The sequence below is a fragment of the Zonotrichia leucophrys genome, chromosome Z (assembly GCF_028769735.1).
Source record: "Zonotrichia leucophrys gambelii isolate GWCS_2022_RI chromosome Z, RI_Zleu_2.0, whole genome shotgun sequence".
NCBI classification, from domain to species: domain Eukaryota; kingdom Metazoa; phylum Chordata; class Aves; order Passeriformes; family Passerellidae; genus Zonotrichia; species Zonotrichia leucophrys.
This window is the reverse complement of record NC_088200.1, coordinates 17,711,671-17,739,042: the sequence shown is the minus strand read 5'-3', so window position 1 is coordinate 17,739,042 and position 27,372 is coordinate 17,711,671. Positions and strand designations below refer to the sequence as shown.

The 27,372-nt window shown below is 38.4% G+C and overlaps 1 protein-coding gene across 4 annotated transcripts in view; it reads right to left on the bottom strand.

The window, feature by feature from the left end:
• Nucleotides 1-27,372, bottom strand: part of LOC135459289 (elongin BC and Polycomb repressive complex 2-associated protein-like) — a 68,211-nt gene that overhangs the window by 33,976 nt on the left and 6,863 nt on the right. Inside the window, exon 3 of one of the 4 annotated variants that reach the window (XM_064735116.1) lies at nt 5,285-5,336. The exons of the other annotated variants lie outside the window; for them this stretch is intronic. The gene's annotated coding sequence lies outside the window, so the exon portion shown is untranslated. Of the gene's footprint in view, nt 1-5,284; nt 5,337-27,372 lie in introns of those variants that run through there. 4 annotated transcript variants of the gene reach the window in all.

The window sequence follows — 27,372 nt, the reverse complement described above, 5'->3', positions numbered from 1 at the left end:
ATCCCCTCATTGGCTTTCTATCTGTCAGTCAGCTGAAATATTATGTTGCTTTGGATCTATAACCTTTAGAGGTTATAGATTATGAATTACAAATAATTATCATAACAATTTATGCTATGACATTAACTGCATGTATAATATGTTAAGAACACCTTATAACAAAGAAAACTTAAAGAAATGTGTACAATAGAAAGCTTGTATTTTAGGTTGTAGTATAATAATGATGCTATTTCCAAATTGCTTTGGTTTACCCCAGACTTCCTTTAGAGCATATAATGGGCACTTATATTTTGTCTATATTTGTGGCTACCATTTCAGAAGAGTGGATGGAATTCATGCTGTTATATTTAAAGACTCATTTGGATGTGGGAAAATAACAGTCCATTGCTCCAGGCACAATCTTGATATATTAATGATCTGTGGGAGTGCTAGTTTAAGATCTGGAATACATGTTTCACTTCCAAACTCAAGAAAAAACAAAGAATGTTAGAACTGATGTTTAAATTAGTTCATTATCTATTTGTGTCTTTAGTCTTGAAGATTCGTCCTTGATTGAATTTTAGTTTTATATATCGTTTAAAAGCTCGTGATTTTGATTTACTCTTCAAGTAGTATACAGTTTATCCCACAAAAGAGATGAAGTATTATTGTGTTTCATAGATGCACTAGTTGCATAGTCTCAAGCATCACTGCTATGGAAAGTAAGCAGAAAAAAAAATAATGCAGGAGACAGGAGTCAATTATATTCTCAAGGGCAAGAAAAAGGAATTATGATAGATGCATGGTGCTTTCCTCAAAGTAATACAAAGAAAAATGCTCTTGTAGAACAATAGAAAAAAAGAAATTTTGAACATGTAGAATTTTAAATTTGGGCTTCCATAGAGAACAAATTATACTAAAAGTGGAAGATTAAATACAAAATAAAGAATTTACATGGCAGGGAGCTGTGCTGGTTAGGAAGTGGACAATTTCATTTCTCCGCAAGAATGAAGATCTAGCATGAATTTATTTGCTGCCTGCTGTTTTCTCTTCTTTTCTGAATCACTGTTTACTATATAAAGTCACACCTCACATTCTTTGATTGTTAATTTTAGCGGCGTTTTTTTTCATGGCACTATGTGTAGAAATAAACTTATTCTGCTATTGGAATATGAATCCCAATATAACCAATTAGATTGTGCCTGGGTCAGTGTGACCCTCGCTGCTGAGCCGAAGGCGGCTTCTGTGGTGTTTTACCCCAGAGATACCTTGGCTGCTGGAGATTGCAGCGGGGCACTGGTGCAAGTCCAGGCTTGTCAGGGACTCCGTTTACCTCAGGAGAGAGAGCTTCTGGCGATGGTGAAGAGAAGAAAGGAGAGGATCCTGCTGGAGGGTTGCCAGATGTTTATTCCATGGGTACAGAGGTCTGAACCGGGGCAACTGCTGCCACCAGAAATACCGGCCGCATGGTCTCATTAACCTTTTAAGCTCCGGGACAGGATAAGGGGAGGGGACAGGTGAGCTACCAACCAAGTGAAAGGGGCAGGGTCTCAAGGGACTAGGGACACCTATCCAATGTCCCCCAGGCCTGAGGGACCAATCACACGACGCCTTGCTGGTATGTTAGCCTGATTGACAGGGCACACTCAGCAAGGGGCGAGAGGGAAGGGAGAAGGTATAGGCACACCTGGGAAGGGACCCAAAAGTTTAAAACAGGATGTTGCAACACACCGCAACATTCTGCATGTAATACATAAGCATATTATTTTAGTCTTCAAGATCACTAGGGCTATTTCAAGTTTGAAACAACATTATTCCAATATTTTATTTCCAGTCAATCATTTAACTACATTTTAATAAGGTATCCAAACCATAATCCAACATTACTTTTCCATAACTCCTGCTTTCTTCAGTTGATGCCTTGGATTTCTGATGAATGAATTAACTCCTAAAGAAAAATAGGAAAATTACTCTTACTCAGTAAGAATAACTCTTACTCTTACTCAGTAAGAATAATCTCCATTAACCTAGTAGGGCTAATTTTAGGATGTGAATGAAGAAAACCAATAGGACCGGATCATGTTTATTGGACAGAACCACAGAGACACTTTGAAGGCTTTGGAAAGGCTTCAGAAATATTTGGAGAATACTGATCACTAAGGAAAAGGGGTTTCAGGTGGTATTCACCACGAGAGCCAGAACTTTTGGACTGTATACTCAACAGACAATAATGTAACTGTTTTGGAGCACTTAAAGGAAGATCTATAAGCATAGATTACATTGTGTCAGTATAGAGTGACCTTTCGTTCTAAACCGAAGTGGCCCAAATCTGCTTACATGCAGATTTCATTATTTCAATAACTAAACTAAATATAGAAATGTATATATAAATCACAATGAATTCTCAACAAATAAAGTGGGAAATTACTTATGATAAATCATAAATCTAAACTAATTAGTAGGTGTAGTATACTAATTATTATATTGGGTTTCATAAACAAAAAGTTACCTAAAAGACTGTTGTAATGGCAGCAGTTTACATATCAGCTCATACGGTACCACAGAATTTATTCTATTCCTGAAACAGTAGAAGAAAGTGAGCCTATGTATACAGAATATGATCCTATATTATTGAAAGGTTCTTGTAAATTGCGCCTTTTTGTCACTAAATAGCTCAATGCAGCCCAAACAGTGGAAAGGCTGGTCATCAAATAGGTCAGATAAAAATTTGTCATCATGTGAGGATAATTTTTTCATACAAGTCATATCTCAGAGATTTTTATCACTGCCTGGAGACTTTAGTTAATTTTTCTAGAGCACTAGACATAAAATTATAGCTTTCCTTACACTGTTCTAACTTAAACAGGATGTGACAAAATTTCCACTACCTCAAGGAGGTCTCAGTCAGTCCTGCTATTAGTAATGTCAGAGAAAAAATATTGTGTTCAACCTTCTCAAACCCCATCTCCCTCTCAGCAGTAATGGAAAAGGCCCTGCTTATAAGCATCCATTTTCCTGCCTTGCATCTGAAATCAACAGTTTGGAGGTGGGAGATGCTGATAGTATGTGGAGGTAAAGGGGAAACAACCTTCACGAACAACCAAGAAAATTGTATCAGGAATCCCCAAAAACAAAGTCAGATTTCTAGCTTCAAAAATCCCTTCTCCTAATTCTTTGTGAAAGAGAGAGGGAAAAGAGCAGGAAGTTTCTTGGCTAGTGTTGGAGCTAGCTAAATTTAATGTGTTCAGCTAAGTCACATGGACTAGAATGTAAGCAGGATGTAACATCAGATTCAGCATTTTGCTGCCTCTCAGATAACAAACGGTCCCTTCGTAGCAACACATTGCTCATACATTTACAGCAATCTCTGAGCTCTTGCAAAGGTTGGACTTATTATAAAGGATGGCACTGATTAGAGAATCACTCAAACAGGTTCCTGGTGGTTTTACATTTTGTCTCTGGACATTACAAAAAATTTGGCCTGAAGCACTGTAGATCTGGCTTGTAAATATAATGTAAGGTATTTTCAGACTAATTTATGAATATATGTGAAGGACAATGCCTGCAGAAATAGAAGTGGAGTACAATCATTGGTATGTTCTGCTGTGGTATCTTGTTAAATTTTTGGTTTATGCCCCAAAGAGAAGCAACAATTTCTGAGGTGAATGAGGACATGAGATAAGAAATGTGTTTTCAGATAAAGGTTAGCTGTACCCCGAGGTGCATTAAGCACAATATAGCTGACCAGTCAAAGTCCATTGTCCCATTACATCCACTGTTACTGTGTCCTCACCTCAAACATTGTGCAGTTTTCCTCTCCACAATGTAAGAAGGAGATAAAATATCAGAATGTGTCCAAAGGAGAACAACAAAGGTGCTGAAAGGACAACATGGCATGGCTTGTGGGGAGCAGCTGAGGATATTAGGTTTCTTTTGCTTAGAGGAGTCTGAAAGATTACCTAATTTGTATTTATACTCTTGTCATGGTTTGACACTGGCCCAATGCAAGGCACCCATTAGTCACTCGCTCACCCTCTTCTCCTGCAGCAGAGCAGCAGAGAGGGAAAAAAATTAACAAATGCTTCATGAGTGAGATAAGGACTGGGAGAAAACACTTCAAGTGCAAAACCACACTCAGCTTAAGTTGCAAAATGAATTTATTACTAAGCAAGTCAGAAGAGGATAATGAGAAGTAAAATAAGCCCTTAAAAACTTCTTTCCCCTATCCCCTCCCTCCTTCCCACCAACAGTACAGGGAGACAGGGTGTGGGGGTTTTTGGTCAGTTCATCACTGAGATTTTCTTTCACTGCTCAGGGAGAGGAGTCGTTCCCCTGTGAGGCTGTAGGGTCCCTCCCACGGGAAACAACTCTCCATGAACTTCTCCATTGTGGGTCCACTCTCACAAACAACAGCCATACTGCATCTGCTGCAGCATGAACTCCCACCATGGGCAGACACTCCTCCCAAAACTGCCGTGGCATGGATCACTCCAGGTGGTGCACTCCTCCAAGGACAGGCTGCTCCAGCCTGGAAGCAAGGGCCCTCTCTCCACTGGGTCTCTCACTGGATCACAGCCTCCTCCAGGCATCCATCCGCCCCAGCATGGGCAGCTCCCCCATGGGCTGCAGGTGGATCTCTGCATTCCCTGTGCACCCATGGGCTGCAGGGGCACAGCTGCTTCACCATGGTCTTCACCACAGCCTGCAGAGGAATCTCAGCTCCAGTGCCTGGAGTAGCTCCACCTCCTTCTCCACTGACCTTGTGGTCTCCATGTTGTTTTCACCTTGTCCTCACCTCTTCCTCTTCTCTGGCTACAAGCAAAACACTCTGTGACTTTGTGTTGATTTACTTCTTAAATATGTCATCACAGAAGTGTTACCAGCCTCTCTCATTGGCCTAGCCCTGGCCCGCAGTCTGTCCATTTTCAGAGCCATCAGGGATTGGCACTGCTGGACTTGGTGGGAAGCTTCTGACAGCTTCCCACAGAAGACATCTTGTTGTCCCCCTGTGACCACAAACCAGGCCATGGCAAACCAATATGACCTTCCTCATGAATGGAAGGGAGATGCTGATCTCTTCTCTGGTGTCCATTGAAAGAACCCATGGCAATGACTTAGAACTGTAGCAGGGGAAGTTCAGATTAAGTATTAGGAAATTAGGTTCTTCAGAGAGGGATTGGTCAAGCAATTGAGTGAGGTTCCCAGGAAAATAGCCATGGCCCCAAGCCAAGTATTCAACACATCTTTAGACAACAGTTTAAATTCTGGTTTCCTCTGTGTGAAGTCAGGAGTTTCATGCTCCTCACCATTCCCTTCCAACTCAGGTTATTCTGTTGTTTATGATTCTAAGAACTCTTCTACTCTTCAAAGGAAAGAAAGATCCATGTAAGTGCCCATGTTACTACCTCTCTAAATGAACAACTTTGCTGCTTTCCAATACTCTTCCATGTGCATAAGTAGGTCATACCAATGAAGACAATACCACAGTGAAAGTACAGAAACACCCTAATTGTAGTATTTCCTACAATTACAGTGATTCTAGTAAAAGATTGTTCCTACTAATTGAATTATCATTTTTTTATACTGGATGTAGTATAGACCTATTTAGTACAACAGGTCTTAGCATTTTAAACATTGAGCTGGTTTAGATACCTGTGGAGTAGAGTTAATTTTCTTCACAGTGCCTAGTGCAGGGGTCTGTTTTGTATTTGGGCTGAAAACAGTGCTGATAATATAGACATGTTTTAGGTATTGTTGAGCAACATTTGCAGAGTGTAAGACCATTTCTGCTTCTCACAAGTGCCCCACAAGTGAACGGGCAGGTTGCGCACAAGGAATTGGGAGAAAAATGGCCAGGAAAACTGATGCTGACCACAAGTATATCCCAGGCCATGTGGAGTCATGCTCAGTACATGAAACTGGAGGAAAAAGAAATAAGAGGGAACCATTTGGAGTGATGGTGTTTGTTTCCCCAAGTCACTGTTACCCATGATGGTGCCCTCCCTTCTTTGGGGCAGCTGAACACCTGCTTCCCCCCTGGGAAGGGGGGAATGAATTACTTGCTTTCCTTTGTTTGTTTGTGTAGCCTTTGCTTTACCTCTTAATCTGTCTGTATCTCAACCCATGACCTTTTTACTTTTATTTTTCTCATTCTTTCCCCAGTTCTGCTTGTGGGGGAGTGAGGGAGTAGCTGCTTAGTTGTCAGCTGGGACCAAAGCACAATAAATATTCTTATATTTTAAAAATTTACTGAGTAGCTCCTAGGACCAGTTTTGATTCTCTGCAAAATTTATTCTCAACTTCAAAATGCTTTCCCAGCAAAAAAAACTATAGCAAATGTCTCTGCATAACATAAGGTTTATGAATCAAAGGTACACTCTAAAGTTATGACATTGGTTGAAAAGTATTCCTATTCTTTGATCACCTTGCCTGTTGCAACCTTAGTATAAAAAGGGAAGGAAATAATTTGAGTGGCAGCAGTTTGCAGCTGCTGAAAGACATAGAGCAGGAGCTCAGAAAGGATTGACAAATTACTATAAATTATTTCTCTCTGTTTGAAAAGGAGTCCTCATGGAAAAAATGTTATGTTTCTAACTGATTGGACAGAGCAGGTGGGCGTCTACTTGCCATCTGCTGTGTTTGTAAGTCAAGAACCCTTGAGGACGTCACTAGGGCAACAGCAGGCTAGACTGCTATGAATAAAGAACTGCGTGAGAAGAAATTGTTATTTTTCACATTTTTTTCTTGTGAAATCTATTCTGTGGCTTCAGAGCGTGAGACCTTACTTCATACCACCTTCAGCATTTTTCCAGAGAGCTTCTAGTTGAGTAACTGTTCTTCTGTTAGCATTGCAAAAGAGGAATGTGGCAGTTATGTCTCAACAGGAGATCAACGTGCAGGCCAGGGGAAAAGATAAAAGAGCACTTTAGAAAATAGTTCCTCTTTTGCACTAAAATCAATGGGAAAAGGGAAGGAAGAATGAGTATAAGAGATGCAACTGCCAGAAACCTTTCAACTGTTCGTTCATGAAATAACCAAACTTTCAAATATACTTATCTTGGCTAAAAGAGAGGCCAAGTTGCATTGTTCCTTAGAAGTGGGCCTGGTCAAAGGAGGGAAAGGTCATGCTGCATTTACTAGTGATTATCTCCTTCAAGCTATACTGCTCCTGGGAAGACTTAAGGCAGGTTACTGCCTCAGATTTGTTCCCAGATTGCTCTTGCCTCCTAATTTACTCCTGAAGTGCATCTGATTTCCAGAGTACTCAATGAAACACACTGAATATGTATCAGGATCATAATTCTCATACACCATGTGGATGGTTTACAGCTGCCTGGAGTAGCTGGCATGGTGATAGTCTCCTGACATGTATTGCTTTTAATAAAAAAGCAGAGACTTCAGCACAGAAACTTATTAAATTTTCAAAAATGCCCAGGAGAAAAAAAATTTTTTTTCTGACTCGAATTTTCAAGCTAGAGCATACAGAGGGGTAGTATATGGCAGCATTGAAGAGAAAGAATTAAACAACACTATTTTAGTTGAACATGTCCTGAGACAAGAGTTTCATGACATCCATTTGCATTGTCTGTGATATGGAGATAAATAATACTTATCTTTCAAATCCATTGAGATATATGGAAGTACCTCTCTGAAAATCTTTTAGAAAACATAATACTTCAATTGCATTTGCTTATTAGCATGAAATTGGCTCTCAAGCTCTCCTTGGCTTTTGCATTAATTTAATTTTGTGCCAAAGAAACGTATTTTTTTCCTTCTGTTTTATTTGTCTTTGTCTATTTACTTTAAGGCTTGCCCTTCTGGATGAAGGGCAAGGGCTTAATGAAAATGCATATATTTCTATTTGCTAACTGTAACACAGCTGTGCAAGCAAAATGTTATGTCAGTTGGCACTTTGCTGCTCAGTGTGGAAGAATGCTATGCATTTGCCTTCTCTTATTTAGTGTGGATATGGTCTTTCTCCTTACAACTCTATTGTGTTAAAGCATAAAAATATTGGATAGAAAGAAGTGTAAAGAAAAAGCATTTAGCTTTTCGTTCTTTGTAAAGCAACACATGCTTTTACGTATCTTACCTGTAGTAACCTTTTCATCAAGATTGAGGCTGACATAGAGCAAGGCATAGGTACAAAGACATTTCAAATATTGGGTTTACACATAGGTTTGCATTATTTAAAGTTTAATTTACTCTATCAAAAGAAAATGCTACCCAGGGCAAGATTCAGAGCAGCCAGAGCTGGATAAGCACTTACGTGAATTCACCCTGTCAGCAAAGCTTGGCATGCTCCTGTCATGTATTTCTGATGGAAGCTGGGAGAGTGTAGGAGACTCATTTATGTATTTTTCCTAACATTACACTTGGGGAAAGTTTCCAATTAATATGCTAGCTTTCTAGGCCTATATATTTCACTGAAATTCATTAAATTTGGTCCAGAACTGATGTTTGAAAATCTTGCTCAGCTCTCTTTAACATTTTTAATAGAGCAAAAGCTCAATTAAACTAGATTTTATATATAGATTACCCATGCTACTGTATTTCTCAAGTCAACAATTATGCTGAGGAAAAAGATTTTGAAATTAGCATTTAAAGACTATAAAAATACACAAAACCACTTTAGAGTTACACAGTTCTAAGCAAGGACAAAATTGTCCTTATCCAAGCAATTAAACCCTCATCAGATTAGATATCTAATGCAACATACACAGCTTATGAAGGAGATCTGCTGTGCTAAAAAAAGACAGGGATGTGAAAAATTTATCAAGTGTACTATATATGCATAGCACTCAAATTCAAGTGTGTTTGGAAAAATGAGATTACAAATTTAATTAAAATAAGAAATTATTAGTATTTAGCCCTGCAAAACCATTTAGGCATTGAATTTGCCTTAAAATTCCACATAACAACCAATTTGCTGCATAAAGGTCAAAAAAGATCTGCATTGAATTATAAACACAGGGAGAATATTATTTTAGTTTGTAAAACAAATTCTGAAATCAATGTTTTTCCGTCTCTAATTTAAATTTTAAGAAGTGATTATACTCTAAATGTTAACTTAGAATTTTTATTTTGTATTGGATTAAGGAAAGAAGGCAATGAGTTTAGCTGAAGCAGGTATTACACATGATCTTTCAGCTGTCTAGCAAATGTTTGCCAAAGCATCTTATGGATGGTTTATGGTCATTGCTTCCCTAGGCTTGGAATGGATTAACGGTCATGGTAGCCTGCAGAGTGGTTTTAATCTCCTGAAAAGCATTCATTAGGTATTACATTTAAATGCTCACTTATTCCATTTGCTGGCCTGGGGAACAATTCAATTGTGGTTGCAGTTACCATTGTGTCACAGGGCACACTTTTCAGCACAGCTCTCCTCAGAAATGTACCCAGCCTTTTTTGGTCAGGTGTAGATATAATGCAATAATATTTTTTTCCACCATTAGAAAACTATTGCAAAGTATAATTGATAACCTTGTTTTAAAGGTATCTCCTTAATCATGGAGTATAAACTTGTGTATCTCAAAACACAAAAGGTCCCATAATGTTTTGATAGTTTTAAAATCTGGAGCATATAGGGATGTGTTAAGTATGAGTGTTCGGGGGGTTATATGCATTTCAGCTGACATCACAAGGTTTTTCTTGAACAGTTGACTAGTCTGTATGTTTTCACCTTGGATAACTACCACGAAAACTTGTATCATTCCTGAAAAGAAATGCTAGTTGTAGGAAGAAAACAGTTTAAATTATGTCAAACAGTGTAAATTATGTCTTCTAAGATTTTCTCCTCTGGTAAAAACACATTTTATTCAGATTGACCTACATTGTTACTGCCTGAACGTGTAGCCTCCAAGCAGGTAAAATACTTTCATTGGTGTCTGTGACTCAGTAAATAAAGCACTCTCCACTCAATTTTCCCACACCCAGCCATTTTTTTTCTTTTGGCAGTTAGAAAAATGGAGAAGAGACAATAGGTGAGCTAAGCGTTGTATTTCTTCTAGGGTGGCAAAGAGAGCTGTCTGTTGCTAAACACACATTTCAGCTCAAGAAGGGAAGTAAACTGCCCAGCTATAGCTTCAGGACTCCAACGTGCTCAGTGGAGCTGACTGAGAAAACTATAATCTTGTCTCTACAAATCACCATACAGGTGAATTATCAGTTATAAGAGAAAAATGGAGCCAAACCCCTCAAATTTCCTTTACCCAGAATGCTCTGTCATTCAGGAAAAACAAAACAAATAACCCCACAAACAGAACAAAACAAAACAAAATAAGACCAAACCAAACAAAAATCAAAACGAAATAAGCAGAGCACACAAAAATAACCCCCAAATTCACCACCAACAAAACAAAAAACAAACAAAAAATCAAAACAAAAATCAAAACAAATCAAACAAAAAAAACCCTAACCAAACAAAAAGGAATGCTTTAACCAAGCTTGTGCATCATACCTTTGATCACCATTAGGTGAACAGATACAAAAAAACTTAATCTGCCTCTATGCTTCATATAAAATCTCATCCTAATTAGAAATTATCACAGTACTGTCACAGTACAGCCAGTCTGCAGATGGACAAGGTAAACACAAACCCAATTAGGCTAGCCTAGTTCATCCCAGAAAACAGACAAACAAGTTCCCAGCTAGGTTGGTTTTAAACCTATACAGGGGCCCTTCAGCCAACCCTGTTCAAGCCTCGACACAGAAACACCACTGTCCAAAGATGTAGGCAGAAAGAGATCCTGGTCAATCAACTATCTGAGCCCAGGAAATTCAAACTCCCTATAAAAAGAAGTTCTGAACAATAAACCACATTATTTGTCCAGGACTCTCAGTGAGTTCATGTTGTCCCTGTCTCCAATCAACAACATCATATAACAAGAGATTGAATACCCAAGCACAAGAAAATGTGCAATAAAAGTGTACCAATTCATCTTCTTTGAAATCTCTGTGTTCCCATCTGGTCAGCTCCCTGATTATTTACCATCAGATAAACTTTGGGAAATGTTGTTTTTAATCTTTGTGAAATACATCCACAATTTGGAGAAGAAGAAATTACTGTAAAAGCACGTAATGCTGCCAAGACCTGCACAGGATTTGAACCGAGTTTGATTGTTTGGTTTTTTGAGCCAGATGTTGGCAAAGATGATTTTTAACTTTCAAATAACAAAAATACTCCCCCAAACTGAAAATATCACAACTAAATCTCTTCCTGAAACTGCATAGCCCCCTAAGCAGAGATCTCTTATGAGACATCTTTGTAATAACCTCTGTTGGGTAAAATTATCAGTCAAATACCAGTGAAGTGCTACTCATTTGCACTTAGTAGTTTCCCTGCTTCAGTAGCTCCTGATCCCTCTGTCAGCCGAGTGATTTTCTGTTTCAAATATTAGATGCTTATATTTGTGCTATTGGGTTTTGTAAATGCTAGGAAGAGGAAACAGGGGCACAGCTCTCTTTTATTTGCAGATTTACCTCAAGAAATCCACTGTCATCTGTGCTGCAGACTGCAGCTCCAGTGCTGCTGGGACTGCTGTGATTTATCCTTCTATACAGGGGGCTTTTACAGAACCTGTGGGTGTTACAGAATTTATTTAGCGGGTGGAGAAGAATCCTGTATCTAAGGAGAAAACTTGTATTCCAGAAGGACATATTTGAATGCCAGTCTTTCCTTTGTCTAATCCTCTTACACAGTCTATTCCTTATAACTATTCTGTCTTGGCTTCCTTTACTTGATATGACAGCCAAGATAGGCCTAGAGTAGCAAGTACATGCTATCAGTGCTTAAGGAATGTTTTATCCTGCTATTGTCATATTTATCAGTTTAAACATGATGTTGGTTATATTCCTCTTCCTAGGCAGATAACACTAGCACAACAGCACAAATATCACCCCCTCTGTCTCCATGGACAGTCTGGTAGAACAGATTTGACATTTTAAAAATTTGTTTTATATGGCTTAATGAGTTCAAACATCCAACAGTAACCTGAGCAGTAACTGAGGTAACAGCAGTTTGATATTTTCACATTGAACGGGAAGAAAAAATAGCTGTTTTTCTCCACCTCTTGCTACTAAGGTGATTTTAGGAGCTAAACTAGATAGGTTTGTTGAGTGCAGACCGTGGGAGAAAGCAGCTTCTCTTTCCTTAGGGCACAGGTGAAAAAAAAAAAAGAAAAAGGAAAAGGCAAATGGAAAACAAAGAAACAATGCTGTGACTTTGGAAAGAAGATATTTTCAAAAGTTTCCTAATTTCAAACAAGAAAAATAGGAGTTTATTCCCCCCTCATGCCCATTTGGTTTTATGGGTTTGGTTTCTTTTCTAGCTGGTTGGTTTGGTTTTGGGGTGTTATTTTTGGAGGTTTGGTGGGGTGGAGGGAAGTTGTTTGTTTTCCTTAGCTTTTTTTTTTTTTTCTTTTTTTCTTTTTTCTGGAGTAGGTTTGTGAGGATAGGCAGAGGTTTTGGGGGTTTTCCATAAGATCATCTACTCCCTAGTATTGTGAATTAATAAAAATTGCTGCTTTGTGTAGTGATCATACCATTCACAAAGCTCTGCTTCTGGCATTCCAAATTAATTATATACCTGGAAGATGCAGTACAAGTCTTGCTGGAGGAGTAAAATTCTTTCTCAGGGTCACACAGACATTTTTTAGTAGAGCTAGAAGTGGAAAGTTAGTCAAGCGCCATTACCACAACACATTTCCTTCCTTAAACATATTGGCTAAGTGTACCACATTACAAATTGCTGCATTGGTCGCCAAGAAAAAAAGCATTTAAGGGGTTGTGGAAGTTTAATTTCTGCAGAAGTGAAAACATCATCATTTCCCACACTTTCATTAATTCTGCACTCCAGTGCGGCTCATTCTTATGACTTTTCGCCTAAAAAGACACAAATCCACTCACACCATTGTCTGAGCAAGCCTGGGCTGTTTGTTTGTTAGGACATTCTGGTGTAGCGATACGACTTCCTTTCAACCTGGGCCTCTCCCATCTCCTAGGAGAGCTGGGCTGTTGTGGCTGGTTTGAGCACCATTGAAGAGTAGCACAGTCCTGCAGCAACATTTGTTCCAAACTCCACAAAACCGAAAACCCATGCAGTAGTTCTACAGAACCCCACTTTTTCTCCCTTACCTCCACCTCAGTATATAGCAATATTTTTTTATTCCATTTTATCTAGTTTTATTAACAGAAGTTCTGGTTTTTATTACATCACCATTGACACTCTAATCACTTTTCCTGGGCAGAAGAAAAGCTGTGGCTTTAAGCCCCCAGTGAGGTCTTAACTTCCATGTAATAGTTTTAATTTCAACATGGAAACATTTATCAGTGGAATGTGTGCTGGCAAATAATGCCACGGAGGGCAGCCAAAACTCAGCAATGTCTGCACTGACCTGCCAGAGACTGCTAGGAATAGCAAAATACCCAGTTGTTTTCATACTAGCTGAAACCCTGAGCTGCTGAGTGTTGTTTTCAAGGATTGCTTTAAAAATATTTATTTCTCTTATAGAAATGTAACTATGGTGTCTCTCTGAGGTGGTATTATTATTTAATTTTTCATTATTTCTTTTAAAGCGCCAGATAGAATGCTTGAATATATCAGTAGGACACTGACAGCAATTTATATTTTTTTGCATGCTTGTAGTCTTTTCCTTCTTTTTTCTCTATCTCAACTCTTTAAATTCAATCCTCTGTTTCCTCTGGTAGAGTAGTTGACTTTTTCTACACTGCTGAGAGCCAGCCAGATGGGGTTTTGGGCTTTCTCCTGGAGCACGGATCTCATTAAGCTAGGAGTCAGTGGTTTAACAGGTCTTTATCCATGTAACCTCATGATAAAGACTGAAATAACCCAGTTAGAAGCTGCTCTTCAAGACAGCTTTGCAATTTTGTATCATTCTTTCAGATAAGAATGAAATACATCTGATAGGACATGGGCATACATGTCTGTCCATGTACACACACACACACATGACTGGCCCCCATGCCTTTTCCCCTCTGAATGCAATTTCAGCCTTCCATTTATTCTACTGAGGCACAAACTGCTCTAGCCAGCTGTCACATTACTCGCTCAGATGAAAACTGCAGTTGAGTGAATTGTGTAACAGACGTTTTTGTTTTTCTGATTACTATATGAATTATGGACTGTAGGTATCAACATCACATTTTCTAAGTTTTTTTCCAGTGTTCTAGAAAATATATTTCCATATATTTTCTGTAGTGTTTTCTACTATGCTTTAGCGTTTTCTACTTATGGCATAAGACCTAGATTTCATATTTAAAAATCATACATTGTAAAAAGGTTACCAAGAGAATTTTTATTCATCTCTAGTTTGTAAGACCTGGTGATACTCAATTAGTGTCCAAAGCTAAAGTGTGTCTTAACATGAGTAGTCCGTTCTCCTGTTCTTACAGAAAAGGGGGAAAATTAACCTGTCTCCCATGATGTAGCTTTCAAGTACTACAAATTCCTGTGTATTTGATAAGGACTTACAAAAATGGAGAACCAGTGGAAGAGAATTCTTCTCATGTTAGTAGTAACATAAAAAGTACAAAATAAGAAGCCCCCTGCCAAATAAAGGGATTTATCCTTTTATCTATTTTTTTTTTAACCCAAAGTTACAGCCTTTGGTACTTACCTGGATAGTTTAAACCAAAGAGATTTTGGAGGTGAGTGAAACTCACATTAACTAGAGCATGTTTAAGACCATTACTGAATTCTTCATATTTCTGCATACTTTTGTCACCTCAATGAAATCTAATTGTTTTAAAATGTATTTGTCTTTTGTGTATGCAGAAGAGTTTACCATCTCTCTTATAATTTCTCCTGGTAATGTTACAGCTTCAGAAGAAAACTATGTTGAGTAAGTTGCAGGTCTTGAAAAATTAATAATTGTGGCATTGCTTTTTCCTCTGCTGTTCAGAATATGAACAGAACAACCTGGAAGTGAATCAAGTATTAGATAGAAACAAACCAACTTAGATTCCCAAGTCATTTCACCTTCCATTTTGGTAGAGCATCAAGACATCACAACAAAACATTGATAATGCAATTGACAATAACATTAAAATGAGAAGATAATGATAGCAAGTATGAATGCACACATGAAAAATCTGGCCTTTTAGTGGGAAATTTAAATTATTTCCATGTGGTTTCCTTCATGACTCATTCACCTATGCCTCTAAATGCCTTTAAAACCGATGGACTAGTTAGCTCTCTGCTTTGTACCACACTTCCAGGGGGACTGTCAGGCCAGCAGCAAATCTGTTGTGATTGCAGAGAGATGGGGCCTATGCCTGCCGCAGGCATACCTCTTCACCCATGAATCTAAACATCTGCTCATTTCTGATGCAAAGTCAGCAGTAAGATTCTTTATTTTTCATTGTGTGTATATCCTGCCCCCTAAAACTTCTCCACTACTACCAGCCTAATGTTATAAATACTTGATCTTGTATGATGAATACCAGGATGACCACCCAAAAAAGGGCCAGGAGCTGGCACATCAAGCAGTGGGCCCATGCTGATGCTGTACAGATGGTGGGTAACTACTTACACAGAGCAATTAGGAACTCTGAAAATTCAGATTTACTTTTTTGATCTGCAGTCAGTCATACTCATGGATGTCCAGATACTTGGCAGGTATTTTACTGCATTCAAAGTAGTGCAGAAGGTTTTGAAGTTAAAATTTTTCTCCATTATTTTTGATATTTTTCTCCCCTTCTTGCCTCCTGTTTTTCTTAAGGTAGCCTGGACTCCCCCAGAATTAAACAAATCACTCTTAAGTTAATTTAAACTGGTACATTTTGTTTTTATCTTAAACAATTAAAATAGGGATATTTGTTTCTCTAGTTTCAAATCCCCTAAACCAAATCCCAAAGCAGGAGAAACAGACAGCTACCCCTTTGCGTATTTCCTCACTTGCAACCTCTAAGATTAATTTTATCAAGACAATATTCTTTGCATGCAGTAAGTGGATTTAAGCTCTTAGGAAGCAATTCTGTAATCTGTACACATCTATATCACTCTGTCATAACTTGTAAACTGATCTCAGATTTGAACTGATTTTTCTATGTTTCTCTGTAAGGAGAGATCAAAGTAAGTGTTTAACAACGCTGCCAATGTTAGAGTATCTCCTCCTTATAAACTGTCCAGTATCAATTTGAAGTGGCCCAGTGGTTTCTTTAATCCTGTGATTAAGTATTTCCAGGATAACATTTCAAAAGGTAGCAAAGGTCATGTCATTAATATACGGGTGCATGGGCTGTGCACTCACTGTTCTCACTCCAGCCCAACATGAAAAGCAGGCAGCCTCATGAACAAGCAGGTGCATGCAAATTATTTTGTTCCACAGAAGGAATTGATTGCTCTTCTCCTGGACATTGATTTTACTGCTGTATAAGTCTTAGACATCCATTTTGTAATATTCTGAGAGCATCTGAGAGCTACAATAGGCAACATACCTTTCTAAGAACTTTTGCTTACTACAAAACTATTCTTTTTGTTGTGTGTATAAATCAAGGAATTCTTTTAAAAGAAATATTAGATTCAAAGTTAAAACTGAAATTGATTCAAAGTTAAAATTTAAACAAGGTAAAATATTTTGTACTTGTCATACAGAATTGTCTTACAGAAATGACAGAGGCTTCACACTTACTCTGCTGACATGTAATCAGGTAGACATATTGCATGAGGAGGCAGGGCAGAAAAAAGAAAACATTAGTACCTTGGGAAAATACCTTGTTCTTAAATCCCTCTTGATTACAAACATGATAGGGAGAAGAGATTCAGACTGATGCCTGTGTTTTTCATAGGACAGGTTACTATTTTGACTTACTAAAACAGTCTTGGTTGTCCTGTAAAGAAACTCACAGTGATTGTAAACAAAGCCAGGATCTACCAGATCTAATCATTCCAGATAAGAATTGATGCACCTTAGGAAGTAAAATTTGGAATATCTCACTTTTTAATGCTTTTTTTTTAGCAAAACAACATGAATTTTCTCTGAGTTTAAAAGCCAAACCAAACAAGATATGAAGAAGTTAACAAATAAATGGCATGAACAGGAAAAGACACACTGAGTAAACAGGAGGAACAAGTTGCTTTAGACACTGCATTTTCACTGATTTACATGCTTGTGATAGAGGCTTATTTTCTTCACTCACTACCTTTAAAATGGAGAAAAATGGATCAAATTTTTCTCTTCTCTGTTTAGAAGTTTCTTTTGAACTAAAGTGAACATGTATGAGTTTTCAATAAAAAAAATCTGCTGCAAAGTCTCCAAATCTCTAAGTCCTCTCCCTGAACATAGCTATGATTCAATTTCAAAAATTGCTTGTGTTTAATTCCAGTTGCTATATAGAATACTTTTGTGATTGTTCTTAAAAAGGACATGTTCTTTTTTATCTTCATCGGCCTTTTTGTGCCTACTGGGGCCTCAGTGTCTCAGAGGTTTCAGAGATTGTCTGCCATTGAGAAGCAAATACTGGAACATTTCTGTAACAATAATTTTTCCTAAGGCAGGATGATGTTGTCAAGCACATCCTGCCAAATTTCTTGCTACTCACCAGCCTTATGTGACTATTATGACTAATTTAATGTGTAAGTTCTGTATTTCTGCTTTCTGTATTTTGATATATATAACTTCTAATATATGCCACATTTGCTTTTCACATATTGTAAAGGTGAGTTCTATATTTTGTTTCTGTGTCATATACCATGTTCCTCTCTAAATCATGTGTCAAAATACAGGAAATATTTAACTATATTACAGTTTAGTAGAGTGGGCAGTATTTAAGACCGTCTTACAGCCCTCTGTTGTGGGATCTCAGCACCTCAGGACTGAGGTGCCGAGTCACCGAGACCACCCTTGGGGGGCTCGGGAGTCCTGGAATGTTGCCAGAAGTGTCTGGTGGCTGGACTTTGATCCTACACAGGAGACGACACTTGTATGAGGATAGGAGAGTTTCACCGGGGTGAATGGTGAAGGGATAAGTTAATTAGAGAGTGAAACACAGGGTTTAGGATTTCTGTACAGGGGGGTTTAGAGAAGTAAGATGGAGGAATTGGGGCGTGTCCTGTCCTTCTTCTTCTTCTTCTTCTTCTCCTCCATCTTCTGTGGTGATGGTGGCACTTTAGGATTGGTTATTACTAAAAGTGCACTGGTTAATAAGGGTAAAAGGTATTGGGGAAAAATGATAAATATTATATACGTAACTTTGAGTATAAAGATAGGTGACCGCCCCGGCGAGAGGGGAGTGTGCTCATGGCTGGCTGCTGAGCAGACCTCTGTCGGGCCGAGAGAAAATCTTTTAGATAAACAATTAATAAACACCGAGACCGAGAAAAGATTTGAAGCCTCTTCTCGTCCTTGAAGCGCAGGCTGCCCCAAGGCCACCCTGGGCCTTTCCAGGCTATCCAAACAGCCGGGAATCGGACACTCTGTGACTTCACTGAAACAACTTCTACTAGCATCTACAGTAAGATTCCTATGATTCACAGCTTGCATCATATTTCTGCAATGTCCTCCAGGTTCTGTACAGGCAACAGTGAGAACAGTATAAGAAAATCAGCTTTTAAGGATTCGGATTCACTTCAGTCGAAAAATCACACACTTGGGATTGATATTTGAATATTCGAGAGTAGGAAAAGACAAAAATTCTTTATACCTGCCCACATCTTACATAACACTCATTTCAGGAGAATTCTGAACCTGTGTGCAGGGTCCTGGAAATAAATTGTAAATCATAGAATGACCTGAGCTGGAATTTGGAAATTTGCCAGTTGACCAGGACATTTCCAGAAGCCCAAGATCATCCAAACATGAAAAAGAAAGGCCTCATGATAACATCAGCCAGATCTTTGGGACAATATTATTTCTGCCTATTGCTATTTTGCTATTAAAACATCTAAAAAACACTTTTTACTGTCCCCCACAGTTCTGGTCTTCTTCAGCTGCAACAGACTTTCAGACACACAAATTTTCTCCCTACAGTGGTGACCAGTATCTCTGTATGCCCTTCATATCACATGAGCTTTCCTCCATTGGCCATACACTTTCTTGTTTTTACCTTAGTTCCAGAAGAAGTTGCCTGCTTAGTCAAGCCAGCCTTTTGCCTCCCCTACTTGACTTCTAACATTTTGGAATTGCCCATTCCTGTGCTCTTGGGAAGCGGTGCTTAAAAAGTGACACGCATTGATGTACCCCAGTATCCTCTAAAGCATTTTCTCAGGGACTTCTCTAATTAGTTTCCTGAGCAGTCTGCTCTCCTCTTGTCCAGGGCTGACATTTTGCCGGCACTTTTCCTCCTGTTGTCAGAGATTTCAGACTTGATTCCTTTATGGTTACCGTGGCTAAGATAGCCACCAGTCACTACTTCACTCATTAGAATCTCTCTTTTAAAAATAAACAAACCAAGAAGGGCACCTGTCATAGTTGCCTCCTTTAGTAACTGTACCATGAAGTACAGACTCATACAATGCTTAGGATTAGAAGAGATATTTAAGATCATGTCATTCCAATCCCCCTGCCCATGGGCAGGGACACCTTCCCCTTCACCAGGTGGCTCAAAAATCCATCCAGCCTGGCCTTGAACTCTTCTATGATATGAACTTTCTATGATACATCCACAGCTTCTTTGGGCAGCCTGTGGCAGTGCCTCACCATCCTCAAAGTAAAGACTTTCTTCCTAATGTCTAATCTAAACCAATTATCTTTCAGTTTAAACCCATACAAAACCCATACAAAAAGTCCCTCTACCAGTGCTCTAGTTGGCCCTCACTAGAAGGCTGCTATAAGGACTCTCTGGAGTCTTCTCTTCTCTAGGATGAACAATGCCAATTATCTAAGCATTTTCTCAGAGGAAAGATGCTCTATCCTATAACCATCCTCATGACCCTTCTCTGGACTCATTTTAACAGGTCTGTGTCCTTCCAGTTAAGTTAAAACACAAGTATTTTAGGGGTGTTTTGGACCTTCTTGTACCACCTGTGTGTTATTCCCATACTAACAATATGGCAATAATTCCTATACTAATAATGTGGTTAATATCTGGCAAGATAGATTGTCCCATATGATCAAGGGTGGCTGAAATAGGTATCTCTTAGTACATTAGAAAATAATTCATCAGTGCTGTCAGCCTGTCTCAGTGGTCCATAGCAGACTGCCATGAGGAATTCTGCACTACTTGCTTGTCCCTTAATACTTATCCAGAGGCTCTCAACTGGACCATTGCCAAATGTGATCTCCACACATTCTAGCCCCTCCATTATACACAATGTCACCCTGCCACCATGACCTCCACTGCCTATTCTGCCCTGCCTATCCCTCATGAACAGCCTATAACCACCCCACAACAGACTTCTGTCAGAGGACTCATTCCACCAGGGATAGCACTGAGGTATCTCAGGGACTCATGCTGCATGTGTTGGTCAAGTGCATCTCATTGCAGCCAATGCTCCATGGAGAAGACTGAAGGATCTCACTAACACATTGTCCCTCAAACTTACATGTCCCTCCCCATTACTTATGAGTGGCAAGTCTGCTCTTTTTCCTTTCTCCATTCCAGAGTAGTTTAAAGTTCTGTTGATAAGCCCTTCTAACTCCTGTGAAAAACCCCTTTTTCCCCTCTGAGAAAGGTGCATCTCATCAGGTGTCAGCCAACCTGGCATTGTATAGATCATCCTATGATCAAAAAAACCCCAAATTCTGTCAGTGACACCAGCCTTGGAGTAGCATGTTAATCTATTGACTCTGCTCATTCCTTTCAATATTCTTTGCTGTTGTTGAAAGGCACAAAGAAAACACTACCTATGATCCTGATCCTTCAGCCAATCATCCCAAAGCCCTAAAATCCCTTTTCATTTCCCAAAAAGCCAAGGAAACACTTGAAGTGCAGTAAGTTAATAAACAGCAGGGGTATGGTGAAGGTGATAGTGGATTCTCATTTCAGGCAAGAAAAGCTACAGCTCTATCTGGAGTAGTAACACAGAGTAATGGATTAATATTAACTAGAGTGGAGTTGTTAGAGATAATTTCACATGACTTCAAGTCTGCTTCTGAAAAGTCATTCAATACTGCCCTCATTTCCACATACATCAATGCAATGAGCTTGTTCTAGGAAATTTCTGCAAATTTAGCACTTGAAGAAAAAGTTGATCAATTTGATTTGCTGAAACTGAGTACAAACCACCACTTCCATTTCTTTTTACCTGCTCTTCCTCTCCTTTAACCCACAAAACTGTCAATTCAGAGATTAATCCCAGCTCCAGACAGCTCTAGAAATGTCAAGCTCAATGGCATCTCAGCTATTCAGGGGCTCAGCTCATGTTTCAGCCTTGTAATAGGCTGAGTTTTGATAGAGTTAATACATGCTAGACATACTTTTCATAAGAAATTAGTGTGCCATTCTCACCTTCATTCTTTCCTCCCCCTCTCTCCCCCCAAATTGCAGCAGTCTGGATTGGAAAGAAGACCAAATAAAGAACAAATGTGAAACATTAGCATGAAATGGGGTTATATACCTCATTTATGTCCATGAGGAATTAATGTACATGCTGAGAGATGATTATTTAAACATTGACATTAGCAGTTATTGCAGTGTAGGGGTTTTCTTCTTCCAGTAGATGCCTCACTCTTCTGGTGCAAGAAGCATAGCTGACTTTGGGGGGAAGTGTAATGTTTCTGCCCCCTATCCAAACAAAAGCACTTTGGAACATTTTAAATAGGAATGAAAATAATTTGAAGTAATAGAGAGTTGATAGTATATCAGAAAAGAGAGCTGATATACTATAGGCCATAGTACTTTGACAAAGTCCATAGTACCCAAACAGCTATAGCTGCACTATATCCTCCAAATTCAAGCATTTTCTTATGTTAGGCAACCTGTACAGAAACTGAGAAAAGTACTGAGACAGCTACAGCTGGTCCGTAGCTGGACAAGGTAAATCTAGCCATAACACAAATCCAATTCAGCTAGACTGGTTCATTCCAGAAAACAGATAAACAAGTCCCCGGATAGGTTGGATTTAAACCTATACAGGGACCCTCAGCCAACCCTGCTCAAGCCCAGATGCAGAAGCACCACTGGCCAGAGATCTGGGTGGAGAGACACCCCAATCAATTAGCTGTTTAAACCCTGGAGTTTCAAACCCCCTATATAAGGAATCTTCCATAACAAACCATTGCTGTTGTGGCATGGATCTCTAAGAGTTTGTGTTGTCCTTGTCTCCAACCAATGACTTCCTGTAACAAGAATGTTCTACACCTTCACCACCAGTCTTGGCCAAAAGTGTATCTGTTTCTTCTGTGGAAGTATGGTTTACTTTTTTACGGGAAATGATGAGGGATTTTTTGTTGTCTTGAGGAAAAGTTTATATTCTTCTTCTTGTTTACTCTCTCAGAAAGTCTTGTTTACTCTCTCAGAAAGTTTTATAGAGGAAGTAAATGCACATAAACAAAAACCATTACAAAACTGTGTGTCCTGCAGAGACCTGAGCTCTCACTTATTCTCAACTTATTCTCAACTCATCTCCTGAAAAAAAACCCAACAAAAATTATTAGTTAGATGTGTTGATAAGAACTGTTTAAAGCCAGCACCTTAGCATGAGTGAGGATGTAATTGCAATCAAATGACATAGTTTTATAATTTCCTAGCAGTGGATGATTATTCCACATACACTGTACAGCAACTGAATATGGCCACTGATGTTCCAGAAGATGCTGCTGATACACATAAGGTTCTTGGCACTGTCTCATGAGCATTATACAATGCAAATCAGAAACAAGAGGCTACATTGAAAAAAAAAATCCAGTGAACATTAATTAACATACACATCCTTCTTTTTAGCTACCATTAGCATTGTAGCAGTAAATAAGGTGCTAAAAATAATTGCCTAACACAAAAATCTACATTGACTTACTATGAAATAATTTTGACCTTTAACAAGTGGGTGTACCATGATGTGTTTTTAAGTAAGTGAATCCCATGAATCAAAATAGGAGAAAATATATCCTGTCAGAAAATCCTAGTTTATGCTATAATTAACCTCCATGCTACTCTCTCTATTGACTGTTCAGAAACTAGGAAACTGCTGAGTTTCTACCTGGATCCTAGAAAAACCTTGTGAATTTCTTTATGAAATAGAACTACAGGAGAGAATGTGGATCAATATGTCATCATCAAGACAGACATATAGGGAATCAAATAGTATTTCTTTAATTAACCAGAAGAAAGTAATAGTAGATTATAAAGCAGAAGTCAGAGAAGAGGAAAGATAGGCTTCTGAAAATTAAATTTAGAATGGCTTCTTTAATTTAGCTTAAAGTGTTGGTAACACTGCAAGGGGAATAATATAGCTATGATTCTATATAGCAATATGTTATTTTTAGGTCATTCTAGCTGTGAATAAAGCAAGAACCTCTGGGGAAATTTTTGTTTTGTAGTGCTGGCCTCCTGCTAAAATATTTTTGTTCAGCTGTGGCGGCACGGGCTTTCTGCTTCCTCTGTAATAGTTCATCTTACTTTCTCAGAAAATGGTTTGTTTAAATATGGATATGGGAATAGGTATGGTGCTACATCATCCCAGGGAAAGAGAAAGTAGCTGGAGCCTTAGCCAAATAGTGTCCTATAATATTCTCTAAATATTCTAAGTCATAAAAAGATAACAATCAGTCTTATTTCTGATGTTAGAACACATTATTTGTAATGAAAACACATTTCTATCTATAATGCATCATGTCCAACTATATTCTCCTTGAATATTTTTCAGAAGTAGTAGTTGATGATCTAATCTATTCCTAGCTGTAAATAGTTAAATGCACTTCAATTTTTTGAAGAACTCAGTACTTTCCTATTATTATTTTTATTGTTAATATTACTATTGTGATTACTATTATTATGATTATTAAAACGAGGGGGTAACTGTACGGTTAATTTAGCAGTTTCATAGTTTTAATTTCAAGGGATGGCTGAATCAGTTTGGACAGGATGGAATACAAGGCTAGAAAATGAAGATGCTAGATTTGCCAGGCATGGAACTCAATAGGCAAATAACAAATCTCAGAAAAATAGCAAAACAGCAAGTTAGATGCCCTGGGACAAAGTTACTATTGTGAGATTTAAAAGATTCAAGAACTATGGATCCTACCAGTAGTGCTAGAAGCTGCATTACCTTTAGAAAGCCATTTGACCTCTCATTTCTGTAATTTTCTGTCTTTTCTGCATAAGATTTTGTTCCTCTTTTTCTGTTTAAAGTAATAGATTTCTAACAGTCTATGAAATACTAAATACTAAATAGCAAATACTAAATACTAAAACCTTTGAATTTTCTAAATATCTATCAGTTAGATCTCTAACATATCATGAACTGCAATCAAAAGAAAAAGAAAGCTTAAAGATTACTTAATAGGCTAAAAAAGAGTAAAGATGTCAAATAATGTTTGTACTCTCTGTACAAAGAAAATCCTCTTCCTTTTCTCTGTTGTAATGGCAAAAACTTCCTCTGCCCCAAACAGCTTGGATGGGTAATGTAAAACAAAAAAACCTCAGCAATATATGATTGCACTATTGGCTAGGCATATGGGCATAATTAGGGAGGATAGTTACATACATTTTTTGACCAAAAAGGAAGTTTTTGATGTCAATTTAGGAAGCCTGCAGATAGATATTTACAAAGTGTTTTAACAAAGCATATCTTTTTTGAGACAGTGAAATCTACTATTGCCATATTTTGTTCACCTCCTAGCTAGTTTCAGATTTTATGCCACACCTACACATAGGAATACAATTCATTCTCTGAATGTATATTTTGCTTGCTACACTCATCTGCACTCATAGTTGAAGGCTGTTAAGAAAAGCCTTCAACCCTGGCATGACTGAGACAACTATATTGCTTTTTTTTTAGATTTTAGCTTTTCTTTTGGTACAGTTTATTCACACAACACACACACACACAACAGATACACACACACACAGATACACAATGAGATGCAGAGCACCAGAAACTTCTCCATGGAAAATCTTGTCCACCTGATTTTCTATGTCCAACAGAAGAAATAACAGTTATTCTAGAAGATTCTCAACATGCCAACATCATCCCATCCAGCATCTAAACCATATAAAACTAGCTTTCATACATCCAATGCACTTTAAAAAAATTAGTTTTAGAATGCTTTCTTATTTTAGGCAATTTATTTTGTAATAGATTGAGGGAAAAGGGAAAGAAAGAGATAAGAATATGTGTGATCTTCCTAGAACATTTTTCTTCTCTTCTGGAAGCAGTTCTGCAAGTCCAAACCCCAGGGTATGATCCAGTTTTCCCCTATCCCCCATGATTAGGCAGGCTCACCACCCTGGCCACATCTCCCAGGAGTGTCAGTGACACCTTTTCCTCAGCCTCCACCAGGGGTCACACAGCTCTGCACTGCACTACAGTATTACACATTTATGTGCATGGGGTGGAGAAAAACAAAACAGCACCAACTTCATAACCTTGAGAATAAATTCATGACATGCCTACCAGCTGACGAAGAATTCTACATTTCACCTCTGTTCTGTTAGCACTCCTACCCACTTCCCATTCTGTTTATCAAAACTTTATTTTCATTCTCTGTTTCATGTCCTTAACTTCTCTCCCCTTCTTCCCTTTTGAGTGACCTGTTCCTAACGCCATGTGGTTAAGCCTGATGCTTGGAAGAATGTACCAGTACGAGTCTCTCTGACAGTTTCCAAAAAGGAAGAAAGATGCTTGATCATTCAGTGGGGAGATTTGTAACGCTCTTGAGGGCAAGCTTTCTCATTTTGGCCACAAGCTCTGGCTTGGTTGCCATCATGGCCTGTGCCTCTCCAAGAGAAAAACTATTTGAACAATTAATTTGCTCTTCAATATCAACCTTCCCAGGGTAGTTTCAATGACAAGGTTGAATTTAGCTCACAATAAAAGAGATAAAGAGGGTCTGATGTGCACTTGATTTTCACAAGCGTGCCCTCAGTGTAACAGAGACACAATTGCCCAAGAAATTTTAGCAACAGAAGACACATCTCTAAATTATTATAGTCATATTCCCATGACAAAAGTCTCTTAGACAAGTAGGAAATAAAACTGAATTAAATTTTTACATAACTGGAAGTCCCATGTAGCAAATTATGTAATTTAATTACTAAACTGCTACCTAACCTCTCAAATGAACAAAAATCCTACATGAGAAGAACTACTAGGTATTTATATACTCCAAAGCAAATAACTTTGTGATTGTGTCATTAAATTTGAGAATACGTTGCCCTTTAAATTGCTGTTAACAGATTTTTTGTTAAGTTGCACTATAAATTTCCAAAGCATCAATAATCACATTACTATGCCAGTGTCAATTTTAATCTCATCCTCATGTTCTCTTCTGTCTTGCATCAACAGGAAGCCCATGGAACACACATCAGCAACAGAGAGAACAATGACATCACTGTTGCTCCTGCACTGCTGTCTCCTGGGCTGATAATTGCATATTATAATATCTGAGAAATAAAATCCATCACTGGCATAAGTAGCTATGGAAAATTTCTTTTTATTTGAGGCAGCATGCCTAACCACCTCTTTAAACAAGCTATGAGCACTCACAGAGGTAGAAACAGAATATAGCTTTTTTATCAGCTTTTGTTGGGAACTTGGCACATTGTAAATCAGGTAACCTTCTTCCCTCAGTTTTAACTGAGAAAGGAAAACCAGGATTTGTACAAGCACTGTAGTGGTACCAGTGTTAGCATAGGGTTTCTTTGCAAATACTAAAACCTTTGAATTTTCTAAATATGTCTAAATATTTTTCAAAAATTTGTGAGGTATTTCAGCATGAAATGTGATGAAAAGTCAATTATTTTCTTAGGTTGTATTTTTGTTTTCTTAGTCTGCAGACACAAATAAGACACCTGCAAGAGAGTGTTTGTGATTCAGTTTATGAAGCTCACAGAGAGGCAACGTATTTCAAGTACAGGGGTCAGATACCTGTTCCATTAAGTTGTTTTATACAACATCAAATGTGTCTCACTGTTCTGCATTAATTTATGAAAGAAGAACACCATTCCATGTTTGTGAGTATTGTAGCAGATAGGGCCTGGCGTTCGGAAGATCTCGTGATGTTACGGGAAGACAGGGCCCCTGCCCCCTTAGATAAGAAAATTAACATAGGAATGTAGCCCCCTGAACCAGATTCCGGTAATTTTCCACTTGCCCAGGTAACTTTCCATCCCTACTAACCATAGATGGTAAAGACAGACCCCTAACTGACGTAGAAGCCCCCTAGACTATAAAACCCCACGGGAAGAGAGAATAAAGGCCTTTGATCCTCCACCACATTGGTGTCTGCGTGTTTCTTAGGCCCGAGCGACCCCGGGGAAGGGGGTCGCCGTGCT